We start from the raw sequence: 22,320 nt of genomic DNA on the forward strand, positions 1-22,320 counted from the left end.
ATCATTTCCGTGCGCTGACTCAACACGGTTGGCATAACCGCATTTGCGGCAATGTGCTTTTTAAGGAAATTGAGGAAATATAGGCTTGCGCTCCGCCTGTTGAATTCAAGTGAAATCTAAGGAGAGTTCATTTTTCTCGAAAATTCATAGAAACACACAGAAAAACAAGAAAACAACAACAGCAGTAGACGTTTACGTTACTATGTTAACGTGAATGCCGATAAATTCATTGCATTCATTCCTAAAATACTTGCTGGTACTAGAGTCGCATGTAGCACGTGAAATCTTTCTGAGCTTTGTTCCTAGTGGTATTTACAGTTCTGAAAATGTTATAAGATACGAAAGACTTGCACTTGCAGTATTTAACACTGCCGGACTGCCTCAAGCGTTTCCATGGGTCCTGCTTCGCATTGTCATGTTGGTCCTGTCAGCATTGTCGCGTTGGTGTGATGACAAAACAGTAGCACAGGTTGTTTGGGATAATGCTTTCGACATTCATTGAATATACGGAAGATGCTGTAATAAGATTATTCCTACGCGATTTGCTTCTAATACATAGGCAAGCATGTTGAAATGACTCGAGTTGATAATTCGACAAATAGTTATCAAAATTCGAAAGATCCTTGCGTGTTTTCGGACAAAATATCAAGTCTTCGTATAATGTTCATTAGGTCTTGCATCAGGGTAAATCATCTTATTGTCTTGGTGTTCGTTATTGCCTCTCGAGTCTTCATCCAGATTACTAAAAGCAGTATAAGTGTACAATTTATGCCCGCTAACGTCGTGTTGAATACTCCCGCATTAAAACTATTGACTCGATGATCTCTCACTGAAAAAGAAAGGCGAGTGTGTCCCGTTTATGCGTATGTCAGGTTCACGTGAGCTGATCTTGAATGAACCGTAGCTCTTAGTCATGTGTTGGTCTATTATCTATTGCGTCTTGTGGTTTTTGGTATTCAAAAGAGCGCAAGCTTAGTTCTGTCTCATGTAGTTATAATTGGATTAGATTGGATAACGTTGTCTCCTGTTGCTATGTTACTGTTTTTAGTTGCACACAAGTTGCCGAGGTCATTAGCTGTGCCCATCGGCGCGGCCCAGGCCAATCGCGTGAGGCCAAACTGACCGCAAGTTGAACGCGCCTTTCGAACAACGATCTCCGATCGCGACTCTGAACGCCGCTTTACCGGCGGTTGCCTGTAAAGCGTGCTCTTCCCCTAAATTACGCTTATTGTGGAAGAGCCAACTTTGCCTATGTTGGCGCACATTGCAGGTTTAACTAAGCTGTCCTGTGGCGCTATCATGCTGATTGTTTAATAAATAAATAAATAAATAAATAAATAAAAAATAAGCAAATAAATAAATAAATGAGTAAATGAATAAATAAATAAATAAATAAATTGGTAAATAAGTAAATAAACAAACAAACAAACAAATAAATAAATAAATAAATAAATAAATAAATAAATAAATAAATAAATAAATAAATTGCCCATAATATGCTTGGGGGCCATGTTCACCGTGCTGCTTCATTAGAACTATTAATCAAGAATTTTAAGCAGAGATTGAAATGCTGGCAATAGCCCAGTCAGGCGAAGACCACCTGAAACAGCGGCCACTATATATTAACTTTCTTTTGTTTTATGCTAATATCTGTATCTTACTCTTGTGTTTATAGCTGCTGATGTACTCGATAACCTACATACAGGGTGTTTCGTATATATTACACAATTTTAAGTAAAGTAGGCCCTGTAAACCAAAGTCGACGTGAAAGAAGGCCTGGCCGATGTGCACGGTCTATGTATTTATATGTGCAGAAAATGTTTAGCCATGAAGAGGCACTGCTGTGAGGGGAACTTAGCGTCAGCATTCTGAAGGGTTAGCTTTGTGTGTACTTTATCGTTCGGACTTTCGTGTGTCTTTGTATGTGCTGTGCTGTGAGCGAGATAAGTGTTCGTCTCGTGGGGTGAAACGCTAATTAATCTGATTATTAATGAACGTGCGGTTGAGTGTAAGTAAGGTCCAAGTGTTAAAATAGTGACGTCCCGCGACTAAGATTCTTGCGCCATAGGCTAGTTTTCTTCGTAAGTGCACAACGTGTTGAGCTTATTTGAGATTGTCCTCAATAATAACACCAAACAAGGAGCATTCCTTAACCGGATCAATTTTCTTTTATCGTTGAGGAATCTGAAATAACCTTGCAACCGGGGTGGAACATCATAAACGTAGTTTTTGAAGGGGCCATGACGCCGCATTTACGATGCAGCGCTCAACTGAAATGTTGTTTCAGGTCAGTTACTACGAGATCAGGTGTTACAGAGATAACAATGAATGCTGATTTGCGGTGTCATGGCCACCGGATTTTCTGAAGCGTGTTCGTGATTTTGCTGTGTGCGCTTAGCGCCTCTTATTATGTTGCAGGGCTATTGAGTCTAATCCTGGACCTATGACGAAGGCCCTGGCAGTAAAGCTTGGTTCTGTATTTTCAACAGTTCAGCGCCTTGAAAGTAATACCGCAAGCTTTCAAGACTCAATAACCAAGGTATTACAGCTTCATGTTTCGGTTAAATGTGACCTACAGTCTCTAATCGAGTTGTCGAGCTCGAGTCAAAGGTTCAGTCAATGACCTTGCTTAAGCTTCCCAACAATTTTGATGCAAACCTTTCGCAAATACAACACACGGTTGATGACCTACAATCTATAGTTCACCTGGCAAACACTTCATCGCCAGTCTCGAGCAAAGAATACATTTCAAATATACAGGAAAAGGTTGACGATTTCAAAAATAGTTTTCGAAGGTCAAACATTTTATTGTATGGTCTAACTGATTCGCAACAAAATGAAACTTGGGAATCTTCAGAGTGCCTTGTTGCAAAATTCTGCGAAAACCAACTAGAAATCACACTTACTTCATTTGCCAGGGCACATAGAGTGGGTAGTTTTTCTGCAGAAAAAAGTGACTGATCATTGTCAAGGTTTTTAACGATGAAGAAGTTGAAAGCGTACTAAGCTGGTGGTTATAAACTGAAGAACAAAGCTTTCGGCATTGGCCGTGACTACTCACAGGATGTGTGAGATAAATATCGCAAGTTGTGGCAATGCGGTAAAACAATCAGAAAAGATGGTGATCGCGTGAGACGTGTTTATGAGACCAGTAATAAACGATGACACGTACATCTGGGACACTGACTCAAATCAAGCAGTTTGCTTATCCCATAGTGTGGCAGTTTGACAAACTTGTATTAACATCCCAACTGCTGTGGTCTGCTTGCCTTCGTCATTAAGTGCAGAGAAATCGTGCAGCTTTACATTTATGTACACGAATATCAGAAGTGTTGACTCAAGCTCAGCGTGCCTGGTAGCTCTCACCGAAACATGGTTGTATGACACGTATCCTGATTGCAGTATACTTGTGACTTCATCAGAATTCGAATTCTTTCGCTGTGATCACAAGCAAAGACGATGTGGTAGTGTGCTCATTGCGGTGAAAAAATATTGCGTTGTTTCGCCTGTCAATGTCCGCACATTCCTTGAGTGCGTCATCATCAGTATTCAGTGTGAAACGAAGGGAAACAGAAATCCAATCGCTGCAACTCTTTATCGCTCACCAAATAGCACTTCTTTCTCAAGCGAATTTCATCGCGTGATAAGCGAAGTCTTGGAAATGTTTCCGATTTCTGTGCTAATTATTTTTGGTGACTTCATTACTTCTTCTATTAATTGGAACAGTCAGTCTGTTCCAGTTTCACAAACCGAGGCACGTGCATTCCTCCATGCATGTTTGAACTTTTCATTAACACAACTCATTAGCGACCCCATGCGTTCTGCAGCCGCGTCAGACAATATCATTGACCTCATTGTGACTAATGAGCCCGCCTCTTGTTCAAATATTACTCTTCTTGATGGCTTGCCCGATCATACCATCATCATTGGTCAACTGCCGCAAACGCCAAATAAAAAGAAAGTTATGTCTAAGAGCATACGATACTACAAAAAAACTGATTACGCAAGTATCACTTCGGAGATGTCCTTGTTTACAGACCAATTTTTAGAGGACCGCATAACACGAAAGGATGAAGAAAACTGGGTATATTCCAGGGATACGTTTTGCTGACTATATGAGAGGTATGAACCAGTTATTACTAAAAAATGCAGCATCAACACACCTTGGATTAAAAGTCAACTCAAACGTCACAATAACAAAGAGAACCGTCTCTATCGAAGCGGGGACAAAGACAGGCAGTCTGTATCATGGAAACAATACGAAAAGTGCGATGCCCAGTACCAATCCCTGCTTAAAACCACAGGTTGTCATTTTTTTCGTCATAACTTGGCGTCGATGCTTATCACGAATCCTCACAGGTTCTGGCGCATAATAAATCCAGCTTCCTATCCTAATGTTATCCTCGCAGATTCAAATGGCGAGATAGTTGCGGACTTCATGTGTGTGCAGATTCTAAGTGACACGTTTTCATCAGTGTTTGGTTATGAAGATATCACTACGTGTCCTACATTAAACGCACTTTCTGATGTAGGCATGTCTGAAATAGTAAATGACGAAGCAGGCATATTTTTTTTGACGAGCCTACTAAAATTATCATCTACGTGTGACGACAATGGATTCAATCACAACATTCTTAAAAACACAGCTGAAGGGCTATCGCGTGTACTTTCCGCAATATTTTCACAATATTTGTCTAACTCAAGCATTCCTAATGATTGGCGAATGGCGAAGGTCATTCCAGTTTTCAAGTCCGGAGAGCATTCTTTCCCCATCAACTACAGAGCCATATCTTTAACAAGTACAATCTGCAAGTTATTGGAACACGTCATACGTTCGCAGGATATCAAAGATTTGGAAGAGCACAACCTAATGGTCAAGTATCAGCATATGTTCCGTAAGGGATATTCGTGCGACACGCAGTTAGCTAGTTTTATAGATGACCTGCAGTAATACATAGATGCTGGTACTCAGATGGACGCAATATTGCTTGATTACTCGAATGCATTCGACCGTGTTCACAGCATCGTCTTCTAACAAAGCTAGTAAGGTATGACATTCATCCTCTAGTTCTCGCATGGATTAAGGACTCCTCATCTTGGAGGGTGCAGTTCACACCGGTAAACAATTTTAACTCTTCCTGTGGCCAGGTGACATCAGGTGTACCGTAAGGCAGCGTACTTGGGCCGTTACTCTCCCCCGTTTTTATTAACGATTCACCAAACAGCGTTCATCCAGAATCAGACTTTTCGCAGATGACTGCGTAATTTACCGTAAGATTTCTTCTGCAATTGATCAAGAGGCTCTTCAAACTGACCTCAACTGTGTCACCCCGTCCTGGGAACAAAGCTCACAGACGTCGGATGACAGCACTCGTTTCCTCTGAAGTCTCTCTCGTTAAAACCAGCCGCCAGCGACAACACCCGCACGTGACGTCACTGCACTAACCCTTTAAAACTAACTTGCCGAGGATGACAAGGCCGCCTTTGACGAAGATAGGTCCTCCTATCGAAACGTTGGCCAGCCTTTCTGTGACACCATCCCTGTTTTCAAACTTTATACCACAGTGTGCTATTCCATCTGTCAGCCCTTTTCTTGTTTTTGGACTCAACTATGTAAGTGCTTGGTGCGATACTTGGTCAATCACTAAATCCCTCAACAACTAAATTTGTTTTTCACTAATCGAACTACTAGACTTCAAACTTCCTATGTATTAAAAACGACGCTAACCTTGAGCTTGCCTCCAGTTATAAGTACCTAGGGTACCAGTTATGCAGTGACCTTAGGTAGAAAAGCCAAACTGTAGCCATTTTAGCATCTACTAACCGCTGTCTAGGCCTCATCAAACGTAGTCTAACACTCACCTCACCCTACATTAGAAAGCTAGCATACACTACGTTAATTCGACCAAAGCTTCAATACGTGTTGGCCTTATGGGACCCTGAACAAGAGTACCTTATTCATATTTAATGACTGCATAATCGTGCTATGGGATTTTTTTTTCGGACTATTCACGAACAACTAGCGTCACAGAGTTAAAACAGCGTGATGAACTCGAGCATTTCTCAGTTCGTCGCAAAACAGCACGCTTAACACTCTTTCATAAACTTTATCCCCACCTGTTTCTTCATGAAGATTTTTTTCATAGCCCGTCCCCCGCTGTTCTCCCTCGTCATGATCATCCTTTCAAACTTAAACGCGCTTTTTGTCGCACATCACGATATGCTAATTCTTTCATACCGCGTGCTACATCCGAGTGGAATAAGCTGCTATCTGACATCGTAACAGAACTTGGCTGTCACGTGTACTGAAGACCTTGACGTTCACGATGGTGCCATCGGTTTACATCTGGACGCCATAACTTCCGTCTCATCAACAGCGCCTTAAGCAGTTTTCGACTACGCCATCGCCGCAGACTTTTCGCCGTCTCATCACACCCAACCTCTTACTCTACTGAACGAGTTCGTTTCTTCGTTCTACTGCAACGAACCATCTTTGGGTCGCAGGACAAGTGTCTCTCACAATATCGACACCGGTACCCATGCCCCCTTTCGACAGTGTGCGCATCGCGTTTCCGCAGAAGAGCCCGAGTTATCACGGAACAAGTGGACGAAATGCTGCAGCGCGGCGTCATTCAGCCTTCTGAAATCCCTTGGTCATCACCTGTCGTTCTAGTGCGAAAAAAAGATGGGACCATTCGGTTTTGTATCAATTACCGCCGCCTAAGCAGGATTGGGAGAAATGACGTCTACCCACTACCTCGCATCGACGATGCTCTTGAGTGTCTGCAAGGTGCCGAACAGTTTTCGTCTTTAGATCTCCGCTCTGGCTATTGGCAGGTACCCATGGCTGAGGCTGACCGCCCAAAGACGGCTTTCATCACTCCCGATGGGCTGTACGCATTTAACGTTATGCCTTTCAGGCTCTGCAATGCTCCCGCTACCTTCGAGTGCGCGATTGATACCATCCTTGGCGGACACAAGTGGAAGACTTATGTTACACAAGTAGAATACTTGTTTAATAATGGAATGACAGTGAAGTTACCAATTGGTTTATTGCTAGACAAATATATTTTGTCGAACCCGGCTCTAGTGACCGTTATATAATTTATAATCTCAATTATTCGATTAGGGCCCGTGGGAAAGAGGTACAATGACTGCGGACAACAACTCCCGAAATATCGTTCAAGAGTCACTGGAGAACTGAAGGCCTGAGTGCAAAAGCGTGAAGTGATATTATTTTGCGACATCTAAAGAGTGATCAAAAACTCGGCTTGAAGATGGGGAGCCCTTTTCATCACGGAGCGTTTCCGTATTATGTGAAAGAGGAGTCGCCTTTTTGCTCTCCTAGTGTTCCCGTTTTCGTCATCGCCTTGATTGAACATTAAAATTTAATAGTGAACTCCTTAAAATAGGCGCGCTTTTCGCATAAAAGAAAATGCGATGCCTAATATGTAGTTTTCTCCAAGTTTGCCATATAAACAATTGCCCCCAAGTTTCTAATAAATGTGTGATTATTTGTGTTATTAGCGCCAATGTTGGTCCTTCTTGCCGAGGACTTTATCTGCAAGAAACACCACGTCTTCTCCGCTCATAGCATTATGAAAAAAAAACCTGTAAAATCTAAAAAAGAACCCTGTACATATTGTATTTGCTGGTCGGTTTTGTACATTTTTGCTTTGTTCTCGACCACTCATCAGAGGTCTAATGATCTCTTAACATGCTTGACTAGAGCGTCTCAAGTATTTCAATAAATAAATAAATAAATAAATAAATAAATAAATAAATAAATAAATAAATAAATAAATCGAAGCCAACAGCTACATCGCGACGATCACCTTCAGGCGCTTGCTCAAACGCGTATTATGCGAAATGCGGCCAGTCCTAAGTCGACGACAAAGCTTGCGCGAGTTGGCTGGCCACTTGCGCCGGGCTTGCGCGCAGCGCCGCAGTAATCTCGCACAGACCTCGCTCTCTCCCGCGACCCTCCACCAACGCTCCTGTCGTGTCCGCTAAACAATGTACTCTAACGGCACGGAAAAAAAACACGCTTCCGTGCTACACCCACGTGCTATTTTCGACGTGTTTTTTGCCGCAGAGCTACGTTGGCGTGAGGCAAAGCCCCTCGCTGCGGCCCTCCCTTCTCCGCGATCGACGCTTCTGGCTTTATGACGACTGGCGCTGGCTCGGCGCGGCCTCGTTTTACGACAGCCGCCACCAGGGTGCTTCGAAGTTGCCGGTGAGCACGTGACGGTCCATCAAGTTGCGAGAGCAGCGCGCTCACGGAGTGGGCGCAAGCCGTTTGATACACTGCGAGTGAACCTCTGATGCTTCATAGGCGCAGCAAAGGGTCACGCCTTCTTAATTATTGTTTGGCTACCGAGAGAACAGTTCTGAACTGCAATATAGGTTTCCCGGCTCCTTATCTTACTGTGTCAGACCATTGTGTTGCACAGTTGTCACTGTCAAGTGACCTCCTCATTGTGAGCGTCGCGCTGAAAAAAGCTTTATTTTTCTTTCAAGGGCCATTGTCTCGATGTGGGGGAACGGAGAAATTTGTTTGCTCGCCATCTAGTCCAGGCACTTTGGACGCATTCGTTACAGTTAAGAATGCAACGGATTTACCAATTTCAAGCAACATTTACAGGCGATAACAGTTCCTTCTAATATACCCTCCCACTTTCCTGAATCTGACAATCGTGGCCCCAGTTGTACCTACGCAGAACGCCTTTTGTAAAAATATTTCACTCGCGCGCAGCGTCGACGGCAGCCCCAAAATTGAGTTCAAGTATACAGCTGTCCTAATGAAATATGATACTAACAGATGGCACTAACCAGCTACGCCTGGAGATTTCCCTGTTCTCACTGCGATCCTTGGGAACTACGGGAAACGCTTGTTTCAACGAACTCGTCGGAACGGGAATGTGAGTTTCTTAAAAACGGCTTTTCGTCTGAACCAGATAGAGTTTAGGAGATAGCTTTGCCACAGGACTACGCATCTAAATGCATGAAAACGGAGAAGTCGTTTTCCTCGGCATCCAATGCGCCGAAGTTGATGAAGTCTGTTGCATTTAAAAGAAGGAAGTTACTTTAAAAGAACGAATGAAGTTAGAAAGAAATGAATGACTATAGGCAGCAGACCGTTACCTTAGTACACCAACTTTTTCTTAGAAAGAAAGCTTTAAATATCGAAACACAAATGCCACTGAAGCACAAAGTTTAGCAGTCTGTAACTCGGCGACAAAGAGCGACGTCCTGTTTATGACACTGCGCGTAATGAGGCACCGCAAGTGGACAAAATAGCTACCATTCAACGTTGCTGCTGACATACACTGTGCTCCCGCGCTTTCTGTAGAGCCGCTGGCCACATGTTTTAAGCCCGGGAGACCAGGGCGACGTCCGAGAAAAAGAGGGTCATTTGATTGGGGCTCTACCGAGAAAGCGGATTGTGGGTCGCGGCCTTCAGGGGCACTCGCGAGCGCCGTCTGGTTCCCGTCCGACTCGAGAGTTGCAGGTCCCTTTGCGGCGGAGGTAGCACGTCTGCGAACGGCCTGGGCGTGGCGCATTAGTCGCGAGTGGCTAAAAGGGAGCCGAGTGGCCGAGCACACACCGTATCAAGGCGATTCGCGTCGCTGTAATTGCTGTCGGTGTGCGGCGGTGGGTGCTAAATCTAGTTAGAATGGCACGGCGCGCGCTCATTCCGACGTCGCTGGGCGGCGTTTTGGCCGAGAAGCAGGATATGCGACGAGGAAAGCAATTAACCGCGCACAGCCGCGGGAAACTGTTTATGGATCATAGGCCCGCCCATAAAACTGAATTTATTCGCAATGCTGGCGGCCAACCTAATTCGCGAGTGGATTAGTACACTCGCAGCCCCTAGCTTATTTATTTATTTATTTATTTATTTATAACACATACCCACATCCCCCACAAGGCGCATTTCTAGGGGGTTTTAGTTACAACCTGAAATTGAAATATTCTTAATACCCTAATACAAACAACAGGAATAAACATTAAGCAAAGCTTTAACAGTCATAAATAAGTAATAACAAACAAACAAACAGTCGTAAAGGGAAACTTTATTCGCATGCAGTTCTGTTAATAGAAGCGACAAATTTGGACTGCCATCCTCAATTTCGAAGTACAGTCAAAGGCGGAGAAAAAAAATCGAATTTATCTCCTAATCTCCGAGTCAGTACACTCAGGTCCACTATTCCGGTAATATTAGGCGCATTTTGGTCAATTTCTATCGTTGAGTATTGACGAGATGTAGGAAACGAACGTAGCCATCCAACTTATACGCGGGGTCCTGGATATAGGAAAGCGCTCATTCACTGTGCAGCAAATTCCGATGATTTCCCAAAATGTCTCCAACATTTGACTAACACTAGGACACCCCCTTTATTTTTCCGGGAACACTGGTTTCACGGGAGCGCGTGTGCACACTGCAGAGCGTATGTTTCTCTCTCTCTCTCTCTCTTTCTGTCTGGAAGGTTATAAACGCACACCGTGTTCCATGCCATTGTTGTACTGGAGCGCTCGGCCACACGGGCCATTAGGCCGGCCTCCATTTTGCTACCGACTGCAAACTGAAGATGATACGATACACTTTCAAAAGTGAAGTGCAAGAAGAAAAGTAAAAGCGACGATACTGAGTGCAGACGAGAACCAAATTGCAGCGAGAACGTGACTTGAAAGAAATACATTTGAACACAGACTGCTGTGGAAGCGAAGAGTCATTATCGCCACACAAAGAACGCCGGCTTTTTACAAACCTAAACCGAAAGGAACGAGCACTACTAGAACGCGAGAATGAGTTTCGTGTGAACGCGAAGAGAACATAAACACGAGCGAGGTTTTCCGGTCGTTAATGGGCGACAAATTTTTCTATGCGCTGTCTTAGCTAGTGTACCTTTTAGATACTCGTGTATTTTGCCTGGTATGGCTTTCAGTTTTAAATAAAGTCCTTTAATTTCCCGTGCTCAGAATCTTTGCTCACGCAAACGTGACGATTCGGCGCTGAATTCTACCCCGGAGCACGTCTGCGGCTTCGCGTAAGCATAAGTCAAACCCATGATGTTTGGGACCATCTTGTAATAGTAGAAATACAATATGAAACTGCCGGAAGTACTAGCTTTTGCCAAGAATTTAATGCTTTGCCAAAGTTTCGAATAAATAAGCACCGGAAATGTGCAAAGAGACGCGCTGAGAGAGCGAGAGCGAAGTCATAAGGGAAAGGCAAGGAAGTTAACCAGGCTGAGCCCGGTAGGCTGCCGTTCACTGGGGAAGAGGGAACGGGAATTGAAAGAAGATAAGGAAGAGGCAAGTTCACAGTGTCCACCGTTGCACACACAAGCGTTAATCGCCGAGTCACTCACAGGCGGTCACACAGGCCGGTGCATTTCAAGAAACGCACCAGCGCCTTTGTGGCCTTGCACATAGCAGATGCACGAGGCCACGGGCCCACAATTTTCTCCTCCCTGAAAGGAAGGTCGTCTAAGTTTCCCAAAGCTGTCCGAAGGGCACTCCTATCGTCTTCGTGTGTGGGGCAGTCACACAGGGAGGGTTTGGTCGTTTCTCGACCCGGACACCCCCTACCGCACGGGGATGGGTGGCAGTGCTGCCCAGTTCCGACTCGACCGACCGACTTGGTCGAGCAGGTCGAGCTGGTCCGTCGGCTAAGGTCAGCTGAGGCAGTACCACTCCAGGGGCGGTGTTCCGTAAGAGTCCACCTAGTAGACGCGTCCATTTCGTCTGCTGCTGAAGTTCTGATTGGCTGGGCTGGGCTGCGCGTCCGCAGCAACCAGGCGCCACAGCCAATCAGCACATCAGCAGCAGACGAAATGGACACGTCTACTAGGTGGACTCTTACGGAATGCCTCCGCTGAACTGACGGGACCAGCCACTGCAGAGTGTAGAGGCCTGATACTCCCGTTTCACTCGCGTGTTGTTCTTTATTAACTTTATCTCCCCCTCTCTTTCTCTAGACTTGTTATTAACTGCAGGGTGGTTGAACGTAGTACGGAAAAATGAAAGAGGGATGCATCTGCCAGTAAATTTTGAGTACAAGTTTATCAATACTTGCGCTGGGCACGAAATTTCCAAGGAAACGCCGAGGTTTTGTTGCCAGGTGATCTAAATCCTGCTATTTCAGCATATCCTCTATAATTACGCATAAGAGAGTTTAGTAAAATAACGCAAGTAATTACCATGTTGGCGATTATCGCGCAATTTTCTAAGTCCTTGGTGGCTATGGTGCTTTCTCATCAAAAATTGTCACCTAATCTCAGAACCCCTGTTTGTGTTAATATGCAAAAAAAAAGAAAAAGCTTCCTCAAACGCTCCCTATATGCATCTCGGTAGTTGTTCTGTAACCTCCCGAGACCCAAACCAATGGGCATTACTTTTTATGATATTGAAGAATGAACACGAAAAAAAAACGCGCTCTATAAAATTAGGTCGGACATGAAGACAGATGCATGGGACCAAAGATAGCAATGGTTTCATCATCTTATTGCTTCCAACGGCTTCTAAGGAAATGAACACTATTTTTGTGTGATGGCATTGTGTCATCTGCGCCGATGAAGAAGGCCTCTTAAGTGCAATAATCGTGTCATGAGATTGCGTTGGTGTACTGGATGAAAAATTAACACAACGTAAACCGACGGAGTTAGCTTCATGCGTGTAAACAAAGTGGTTCTTTTACCTCCACGAACTTGGACTCACGTCAATTTATCAGCACAATGTTGCTTTTTATTTTCAGGGTTCTAAAGACGTTATACGGACACTGCACCACCGTACGGAAGAATGACTGAAGAGAACGACCCAGTCGTGTTGGTACCAATGTTGCTGTGCCGTTCTTCTGTTCGATCATATTGCCGCCTTTACCGACCATACAAGTGACCATACAAGCATGACAGTGGTGGATCTAGCTGCAACTAAGGGTGACTGTGTAAGCACATTTTCAGTCGTCTTGTCTTACAAGGGATTGACATAGTTCACATGCGCGATATGTGGTGTGCTCTCTCCCAACCTACTTGGCGGGTCTTAAGGATTCCGAAGTGGTGTGCATATTATTTTTTCTGTGTTGTAACTTGGTGAAGTTAGAGTTAGATAAGGGAACAAGCTTCTGTGAAAGATGGTCTGGTAGTATTAACCCATTATGTAAGATGCGTCGCTAAGTTTCTTTAGGTATATTAAGAATAAATCTGCGAAATCATGAACAGAAGTGAGAGCCACGAATGTAGGTTAGTCGCCAGAACCAAGCTTTCGACGGTCAATTTGTCCGCATATGGTCAGTGTCGCGTCGAAAAGAGCAAGCGAACCCCAAAAGCCATCTTCTACATAACTTCTTCTGTCAATGTAGTCGATACCGTACCCAATACGTCGCCAGTGACGCCGTTACGAATTGATCATTGCTCCCGGAACCGGCTGAGGATCGAGTGTGCCGTTGAATAACCCGTCGTGCGAGAAGACGATAAACAGACGGCCACTCGTCGTCTGCGTCTTCGATTCTTTTTCTTCATTATAGCAGCTGTTGTCTCGCCTCTGTTGACTCTCTTGCATTTTGTTTTTGTCATCTAAGCCGCATTCTCTAGCTCTTTTCTTTTGCCGGCATCTGCCTGACGTCTGTCGCTTATTTATCTTGTATGAGATTCTGTAACCTGTCCAACCCTGATTGTGGACGATCCTTCTTTCGCTACTTGTCCCAGACGTTTTCTTGGGCCCCTTTTTCATGCGTCTTGCCGTCGCCAGCTGTTTCTTCACCCTGTGTGAACTTGCTGTGGCCCGTCCTTATCTTATTCCTTGAGATGGGGCTTCCCTGCGCTTATGCTTCGTCGTGTGAACTATTTGGTTTCCTTTTTTTCCCTGACACAGCGATGAATGTGCCTCCCCGTGAGCCACTTGTTTTCCTTTTCCTCCTCGCAAGCGATTTCGTAGAGACTGACGCAGCGGCCCGCACGGGCCATCAATACGTAACGCAGCCACCAGCCGCGGGGAGATTGGTATTGAACGCGTCGGCGCCATTGCGTCCTCGCCGTTGCTCTTCGTCAAGGTCTTTCGCTAGTTAGCGCTCCTTCACGTAGTTACGCTTCCCTTCTTTTATGCAGGCGGTGCTTGTTCTGTTACTTTTCTTTTTGGTGCTGTTGCCAATGCCAACGAGGTGTTACGAAATGCAAATGCGTAAGCTTTAAGCTTTGTTGGCCGCGTTTTCGTAGGAGTTAGCCATTAGAGAGGTAAAGATTATGACATCTAAACACAATTGTAGCGGTGCATTTAACAATGACGTCAACAACGCATGTTTTGATGGTTCTGCTATTTTTATGCCGCTTTCAAGAAGTTCACGATAGCAACTAAATTCAAAAGTAGAACGTTGCCTGATCCCCTAACACTGAATACAATCAATCAATCAATCAATCAATCAATCAATCAATCAATCAATCAATCAATCAATCAATCAATCAATCAATCAATCAATCAATCAATCAATCAATCAAATGTCTATTATAGTGCCCAAGAACAGCTACGGAGCCTTCGTACTGGCGAATTTGAAAAGTAATATGCGAGACAACATGTACAATGAAGAATATTTGGTGACAGAGAAATGCGAGATGCAGAAACAAATAGGGAAACAAAAAACGAGTAGGAGGGCCTAAAACGGTGTTAATCACACAAAATGATTATCTACATTTATACAAAACACACGAAATGAACTCTGAGGTATGTCACTACAAGCAGAAAGAATGCTTATTGCAGGTTTTTGGGAGTCCAGTCATAGGAGAGTCTTTAATGCAGCAAGGCTGGGCAGCAAATGTGGAACGTTGCGTGGTACACTTGCGCGGCACGGAAAATTGTACATGATTAGGAAGCTTTGGGCAATGCAATATGCCATGGACAGCCTTATAGAGAAACAAAAGGTCTAATTTAATACGTTTTGACCTTAGAGGTGTGAATTCAGGTATATTTGGGAGGTAACTTACATATAAAACATAAGTGAACATAAAGCATAAACATTGCGGTAGGCAAATTTGTTGACATGTTCGCGCATATCAGTAAAATTGACAATAAAGACGAAACTTTTCACATTTAAATTTAGCAAAAGACAGCTTCGAGTACTTTGTAGTACCATGAGAAGATACATGACAAGAAAAGCAAAAACGGTTATTTTAGGAAGCTGCGCCATCGGAATACACAAATGATTCAAACAGTGTTCAACATGTACGCACAGAAGAGGGTGTTACCCCTAAATGGGGAAAAATTCTCCATTCCCGAATTACTCTAAAGAAACAGTTGTTTTTAGAGGCATGGTTTCGTCTGAGTGGTGGCGGATATAAAGACTATGCCGATTGCTTGAACAATCACTTGGCTGGAATTCAAGAAAGTTGGGCGTACTGATTTTTGATTCATTGTGAATTATTAAGAAAAAAATAATTATCTTTAGAACCTTGTTCGGAGTTCTAACGTTGCTGACCTACAGTGCTAACGTTGCTGACCTGCTTTGCTGACCTGCAACGATCTGTAGGAGTGTGGGAGCGGCGATATTCGCTATAGATAAACCTGGAGGCTAGGCGTTGTACTTGGCCTAGTTTTTGATTATTTGCTACTCTGTGTGGATCCTAAACTATTTTGGCATACTATATAATAGGCCTTATGAATGCCTTGTAAGCCCATCTTTCTGTTTAGGTTGTCATAACACGGAAATTACGTCTCGGGCTCCGTAGGGCTCTGTTCGCACGGTTACATACATCACCAGCGTCTGCATTCTACCTAACATATGAACTGACAATTGGGCAAAAATATTTATTGGGAACCTTGTTGTTTCAAGCAATATACCGCTATAATCTTCATTACCGTCTTCATCATTCATAAAAGAACGAATTGGACCACAGAGAGGACGGTATGGTCAAATGTATTTTTACACTGGATGAGCTTCAATTTCACCTAGGCGACCTATGCCAACAGCATGTGACGTGTTTGCCCTTTGGTAAAGATGACGCGACACGAGTTTTCCGAACACTGCAGCGGCGTCGTGCGTTCTTCGTTCTTCTATTCCTCGCTTGCCGCGCTTTTCTATTCACGAATATCGAGAGCCCAGGATTTCGTGACGACCAGTGTAATCGATTATGGAAATAAAAACTCGGTACCCCCCAAAGCTTTGGAGGTGTTAAAAACGAACAAATTGATCTGGTTGGGTTAGCTCATATTGAAGGTGTGTTGAAGCAGCGCGACCACGATTGGGCGCCGAGTGTCAACGCGTTGTCACTTAGCCTACGAAAGCGGGCTGCGTTATTCCTCGATAAACACCTGTACCTGTAGTGCCACCTGCGTGCATTCCTGTCACAGCCGATCATTTTATTTTTTTTTATGCTTTTACACCTGACTCAATGTGGCTGGTGCTTCTCTTAATAAAGTTAATTGATAATTCGTGCTGGTCCTGTTGTAGATGCCTTCTTGGCCTTCTGTCACCGCGCTGATCCAACATACCATTACGAACAAACATTTTGCGTATGTTCCTTGTGCCTTCCCGGTCAATATAAACACATGAAAATGTGAAATTTCTGTCCGAAAGTCGGGGGAACTCATACTTGTCAAAGACCTTGCACGGGCGTTACTCAACAAAAATTAAAACAAAACATATACGTTTTGCCACCTATGCTAGTGGCATCGGCAGTGCACGAATAGAAAAAAAAACGGATACATCCTGCATAGGTAAACAGCAGCTAGCAACACCCGGCACGGGCACACGGTTAGAATTGCACGCCAATCGATCATGAAGGATAAACCATGATTCGCTTTTGTTGGGCCAGAGAGAGAAGTGGTTCTTGTGGGGAAAGAGAATAGGCTGGCGCTATTTTCTGCAACCCATGCGGGAGCACGGCTCAGCGCCAGCAGGGTGGAGGGAATGGGGTTAAAAGAGAGAGAGGGTAGGAGGGAGAAAGGTAGAGGGACGTAGAGATGGAAGCGAAGTAGTGGCGGATCAGGAAGTCCGAGGTGGTGGGATGGCCGTTAGGCCATCCGCCTTTGTAGAAATGTCCTATAGTCTCGCCGACAGCCCCGACGAGTCGAGGTACTCGACTACACTTAGGAAGGCTGGTAGCTGATTACGAGTGGGGAAGCGGATATCTTCCTGACGTGAACATGGGAGCCCCAGGGGGTGGAACTCTTGCAGAAGTCGACCGCGGTGCTGCAGGTGAGCAGGGCAGGCCAGCAGGAGGTGCTCCAGAGTTTCTGGTTCACCACAGGAGGCACAGGCAGGCGAGGTGGCTTTCCCAAGGCGGTGCCGGCGGGCTGCCGTCCAGTAGCAGCCCACTCGCAGTCCGAGCAGCAACGAGGCATCCCTTCGTAGGAGGCCGTGCTGTGGAAGAGGCCGTGGAGGCCGGCCCAGGGATACCCATTTGTCCGGGTGGCAGGCGATGATGTGCCGGCGCAGCCTGTGCCTCGAGAAGTCTGCGGCCGTTACAGCAGGGCTGAGGGGGACGCTTGAGTGGTGGGCACTTTTTGCCAGAGTGTCCGCCTCTTCATTGCCCGGGATTCCCACGTGTGCCGGTCGCCAATGCAGAGATACTGAGCATCCTGCGTCCTGAAGGGCCGTCAGTCTTGAAGAGAGCAGCGCTACCCCAAGGCTAGCCCTGTCAGGGTTCTGCAGGCTTGGAGGAGCCGCAGAAGATGGCTACCGGGGTCGCTGGTAGCTCCTCTGCAAGCAGGTCTACAGCAAGGTGGAGTCCTGCTAACTCTGCTGCGGTAGAACTTGCGTGCCCCGGGAGACGGCACAGCTTGCTCTTTCGTAGGGCCGGTGCAACGCAGGCTGCTATGGATGAGCCAGTCTCCGGTACCACGGATCCATCGACGAAGATGTGAAGGTGGTCCCCAAGCCTCTCTTGGAGGAGAGAGGCTGCTACCTGCTTTAGGGCACATGTTGGGGAACGATTCTTCGAGACACCTGGCAGCTCCGTCGATATAGGGATTGGTTGTCGATGTGGTGGGCGAGGCTGCACAGCGTTCGCAGGCGTGTCCCCTATGACCTCCTTATAGAGGCCACACAGCCGTCCCATGTGTGATGCTGGCCGGGAGCGTAGGCGGGTCAGGAGCGCTTGACCATCTGCGGCATGGTGTAGGCGATCAATGTCGTAGCCCCTGTTGTAGGAAGAGTAATGACAGGGGCAAGGCACCTGCCTCTGCCAAAGTGGCGGCCACTTGTGAGGTTCGGGGAACGCCAAGACAGAGCCGTATTGCTGACCGATACTGCAGCTCCAGTTTCTGCAGGCGGGGTGGGGGCAGCGCCACAAGAGGGAGGGCATACAGTAGCCGTGAAGTGACTGCAGCTTCAAATAGCTGCAGGGCCCATCTGGTGGTACAGCCCTGTCCACGGGCAAGGGGCTGTGAGATAGCCTTGCGGACCCGAAGCGCCTGGGCGCACAGGGCCTTGGTAGCCCTGTGCACCTGCAGTCCTGCACAACCGCACCCTCAGGCTAAGTGTGGGTCAATCGAAGAGCACCCCCCGTCCAGTCGCTGCAGGCGTGCCACAGGGGTCGGTGGTGAGCCCCTTCGTTTTCGACCTGGCCATGGCACGGTTTCCTGCTGCCGTGCCAATCGACCATCACTTCCCCGTGCAGTCCTCAACATACGCGGACGGCATCGCCCTATGGGTGCGGGGACCACCGCAACACATCCGCAAGGCACGTGCGGCCCTACAGAGAGCCCTGGACACTGCGGCTGCCTACTTGTGCAGCATCGGCCTTACCATCGAGCTCGGCCAGGAAGACCGAGGCCTTGCTACTGCACCCCAGAGCATCAGCCCACCGCTCAGCTGGCCGGCTGCGGTTGGAGGGCATCCAGATCCCATGGAACAAGGCAGTCACCTACCTGGGGCTGCGCATTGACCATCGGCTGAACTGGCTGCCGGCTTGGGACAACGGGGTTCGATGGAATTAGCATGGCGCGGTCCCTCTCCGCAGGACAATTCCGCTCTAAACAAAGCCGAGAGTCGCCTTTTCGACAAATCGGTGAGTGATCGGCGGCAGGCTGGTTTCGAGCCCACCAACTTCCGTAGCCGAGGCGGACGCTCTAACATGAGGCCATGGCTGCGAGCAAAGCCAGCGTAACGAGGTTGACAAATACGCATCACAAAAAGGAAAGGGGAAAGAACGACGACACAGACGAGCGACAGATGTTCCCACGCACAGCAGACGACAGAGCGGAGAACAGAGCACGGGTACGCAGTGATCGAAAAGAAACGCGACACAAGAAGTCGTCGAGTGTGAAAAGGAGCGGTCGTACACACTAGACACAGAAGGAGGCGCTAATTACCTAACGACTGCGAGCTGCCTAATTAGCTTTCCACTGGATAACTAATCACACGTGTCGCCTGGGCCTGACGGCGAGCATCGGAGAAGGGGCAAAGCGCTGTAAAAGATCGCTTCAAGCTCCGTTGGCCGCGCTCAATTCGTTCCTTTCTTTCTTTATTTCTTTGTCGCTTGTCCTATACACTTGCAACTGATCGTTCACATCCAGATGAACTTTAGATCTTTTAAACGAAGCGTTACAATGGAGGTCTTTACAAACAAGAAGTCACGTATCGGGGTGAAAGTTCTTCCTTAAAGGTTTTGCACCTCTACTATTCATTGTATTTTGGCGCCCGAGGACAGCTCAGGCGCCAGGATCGTAAAGTCAATATGCAAAATTCCATCTATAAGTATTTATTTTCTGTGCTTTTATGATTTCGTAACTTCGTATTGCTTGCAACGACCAGTCCGGATATGTCGTCACGTCGGGGAGTCACTTCAAAAATTCAATGTTTCTGAGCTTAGCTTGTGGAAGCTGAGTCGCAGCAAACTCTAAACATGTTTTTTTTTTATGGCACTTGGATTTCTTTACATCGCGCTAACTTTTTCTATGGCACTCTTTGGAAGGTTTCCGCCCAGAGCCACTTTCTTTCGCTTCTTTTTTTTCTCCCCTAAAGTGAATGCCAGCCCGCTGTCATATTTGGCCCCAGGACAAAACCTATACTTTTGATTGCGTCTCAATTTTGCAGCGACCTGCCTTCCTTCTAGCTTTCCCTTCGCGTTCGCGGGTTCTCATTCACAGCTGGTACCAGATCCTTCGTTTTCAAGATTGTTAAAACGAGCAAAAAAAAAAAAGGGAATTAGCAGTGTTGGCAGTGCAGGATTCTTCGTAAAGTTAAGGAATGTTGATTCCTTTGTCCAGTTTGTTGAGGTGCGGCACAAATTTGAAACAGATATATCATTGAATGAACTTGAAGTGAACGTAGCATGAAGGATATAAGACGCTTTTGACATTTACATAGAGCAGGCTAGAAAAAGAAATAAAGACCTAGTTTATCAAAGGTTTTCTGCAAAGCCCCCAAATTATGTTATTTTAGTCAACTTCATTTAAGATACTTTGCATTATGGCACAAATTACGAAAATGTATGTATGTATGTATGTATGTATGTATGTATGTATGTATGTATGTATGTATGTATGTATGTATGTATGTATGTATGTATGTATGTATGTATGTATGTATGTATGTATGTATGTATGTATGTATGTATGTATGTATGTATGTATGTATGTATGTATGTATGTATGTATGTATGTATGTATGTATGTATGTGGATGAAGTAGCACAAGAACAGTAAAAGAAGTTAGAGCAGATTTTCACCATTTCCGATAGAAGTACTATAACCGTAGCCTAGAATGTCGGCCACTGGTGGAACAGGACACCGCATTTGGAAACTACCAGAGCACGAATATGCATTGGCACTCAGAGCTGCAACGAACCACATTCGCGCAACGAGTTCACATCGTTTTGCACGTTCTTTACGCAGCCTGCTTCAGGCGTGTCTGCAACCAAACTGTTGCCGGCCCCGGCGGCCGCATTTCGATGGGAGCGAAATGCGAAAACACCCGTGTTCTTAGATTTAGGTGCACGTTAAAGAACCCCAGGCGGTTAAAATTTCCGGAGTCTCCCACTACGGCGTGCCTCATAATCAGACAGTGGTTTTGGCACGTAAAACCCCACAATTTAATTTTTAAATTTTAACCAAACTGTTCTCGGAATCAAGCAAGGATCTGTGCCATCTGCCGGCAATCACATCACATCAGCCATCGTCGTATTGGTGCGAGGCGAGGTCACTGCGCCTGCGCAGAGCGGAACGCTACCTCGACCCTGCTTATATAAAGGCATCATCCACGTGTGCGATTCTTCAGTTTGGCAGCAGTGCGCAACGACTTCACTTTCTTTTACACAATACGTTCTTTACGAAGTCGAGCGTTGTTTTACTTGCCTTGCACGACAAGGGTGCTGCCCCTTGCGCTGCTGGCAAACAAGTGTGTTTCGCGACTCGTGTCACGGCGAAGGATATCAACAAAGCACTCGATGACTTAGAGAAATTCTTGCCGAGGTCCGAGGTTTCCTACAGAGTGTTGATCACTGCAACGAAACTTGTGAATACGTCAACTTGTTCTCGCAAGAAATCAAGTCGTTGCGCGAGGAACTAGCCTTGTAACGACGCGAAAAACTCATGAGCCACTAATTTCAGAAAATCGGCAGCAGCAAATGAAAGCCGAAAAGCTAGAAAAATATACCCGTGCTTGAAAAACTACCTTGAGATGAAGGGTGCACCTGGTGAGGGAGACCGAATTGACATTGTGAAGGGCATATGGGCTGCAATTCAGAAGCCAGTCACCGAATCTGACATTGATACCTGCCATAGGCTGGTTACAACTAAGCAAGGAAGAAGAAGCATTGCAGTACGTTTTGTGCGACGTGAGAAACGAAGTGCTGTCCTTGTGAAGGCAAGGAATGAAAGGCTCTCGGCTAAAACGATTGGCTTCAAGGCCTGAGCTCCAATCTCTCTAAATTAAATCTTAACCCGGCAGGGTAAACAATTGGTGCTGCGGTGGCAAAGAAACGAGAAGGTGGCTGGAAATTCTTTTGGACACAGAGAGTAAAAATCTTTGCAAGGAATTCCGAGAGAAAGAAATAGAGAGAGAGAGAGAGAGAGAGAGAGAGAGATTTATCCACAGAAAGGCAGAGAGGTCCGCCTGAGCTATAACTTGCTCTGCCCTGCTATTTTACACTGGAAAAAAGGGACGCGGAAGGTGAGGGCTGATGAATGATGATGATGATAATGATATGAGCAAGATGTGTGTATATAGAAGTTCAGAACATTGTGGTGCATCTAAAGCCGTCTGTCCAGCCCAATGGCTGGACAGACGCCTTGGAGAATGGCTTGGAGAAAGGCTATAGCCATACTTGTTATCAGGGCTGCACTGTTCGCATTATGCCAAAGACTTAAGAGAAACTCTTCTGATAGG

The 22,320-nt window shown here is 45.9% G+C and overlaps 1 protein-coding gene and 1 long non-coding RNA gene across 2 annotated transcripts in view; one reads left to right on the forward strand and one right to left on the reverse strand.

Moving 5' to 3' along the window:
• LOC142560872 (GTP-binding protein Di-Ras2) overlaps positions 1–22,320 on the reverse strand; it is a 198,993-nt gene that overhangs the window by 145,887 nt on the left and 30,786 nt on the right. The window lies entirely within an intron of this gene.
• The window catches only part of LOC142560873 (uncharacterized), a 114,682-nt gene that overhangs the window by 58,328 nt on the left and 34,034 nt on the right, over positions 1–22,320 (forward strand). The window contains exons 3-4 of the long non-coding RNA XR_012823460.1: positions 2,419–2,539; positions 12,761–12,949. This is a non-coding gene — a long non-coding RNA (uncharacterized LOC142560873). The remainder of the gene's footprint in view (positions 1–2,418; positions 2,540–12,760; positions 12,950–22,320) is intronic.

The sequence above is a fragment of the Dermacentor variabilis genome, chromosome 10 (genome assembly GCF_050947875.1).
Source record: "Dermacentor variabilis isolate Ectoservices chromosome 10, ASM5094787v1, whole genome shotgun sequence".
NCBI lineage: Eukaryota > Metazoa > Arthropoda > Arachnida > Ixodida > Ixodidae > Dermacentor > Dermacentor variabilis.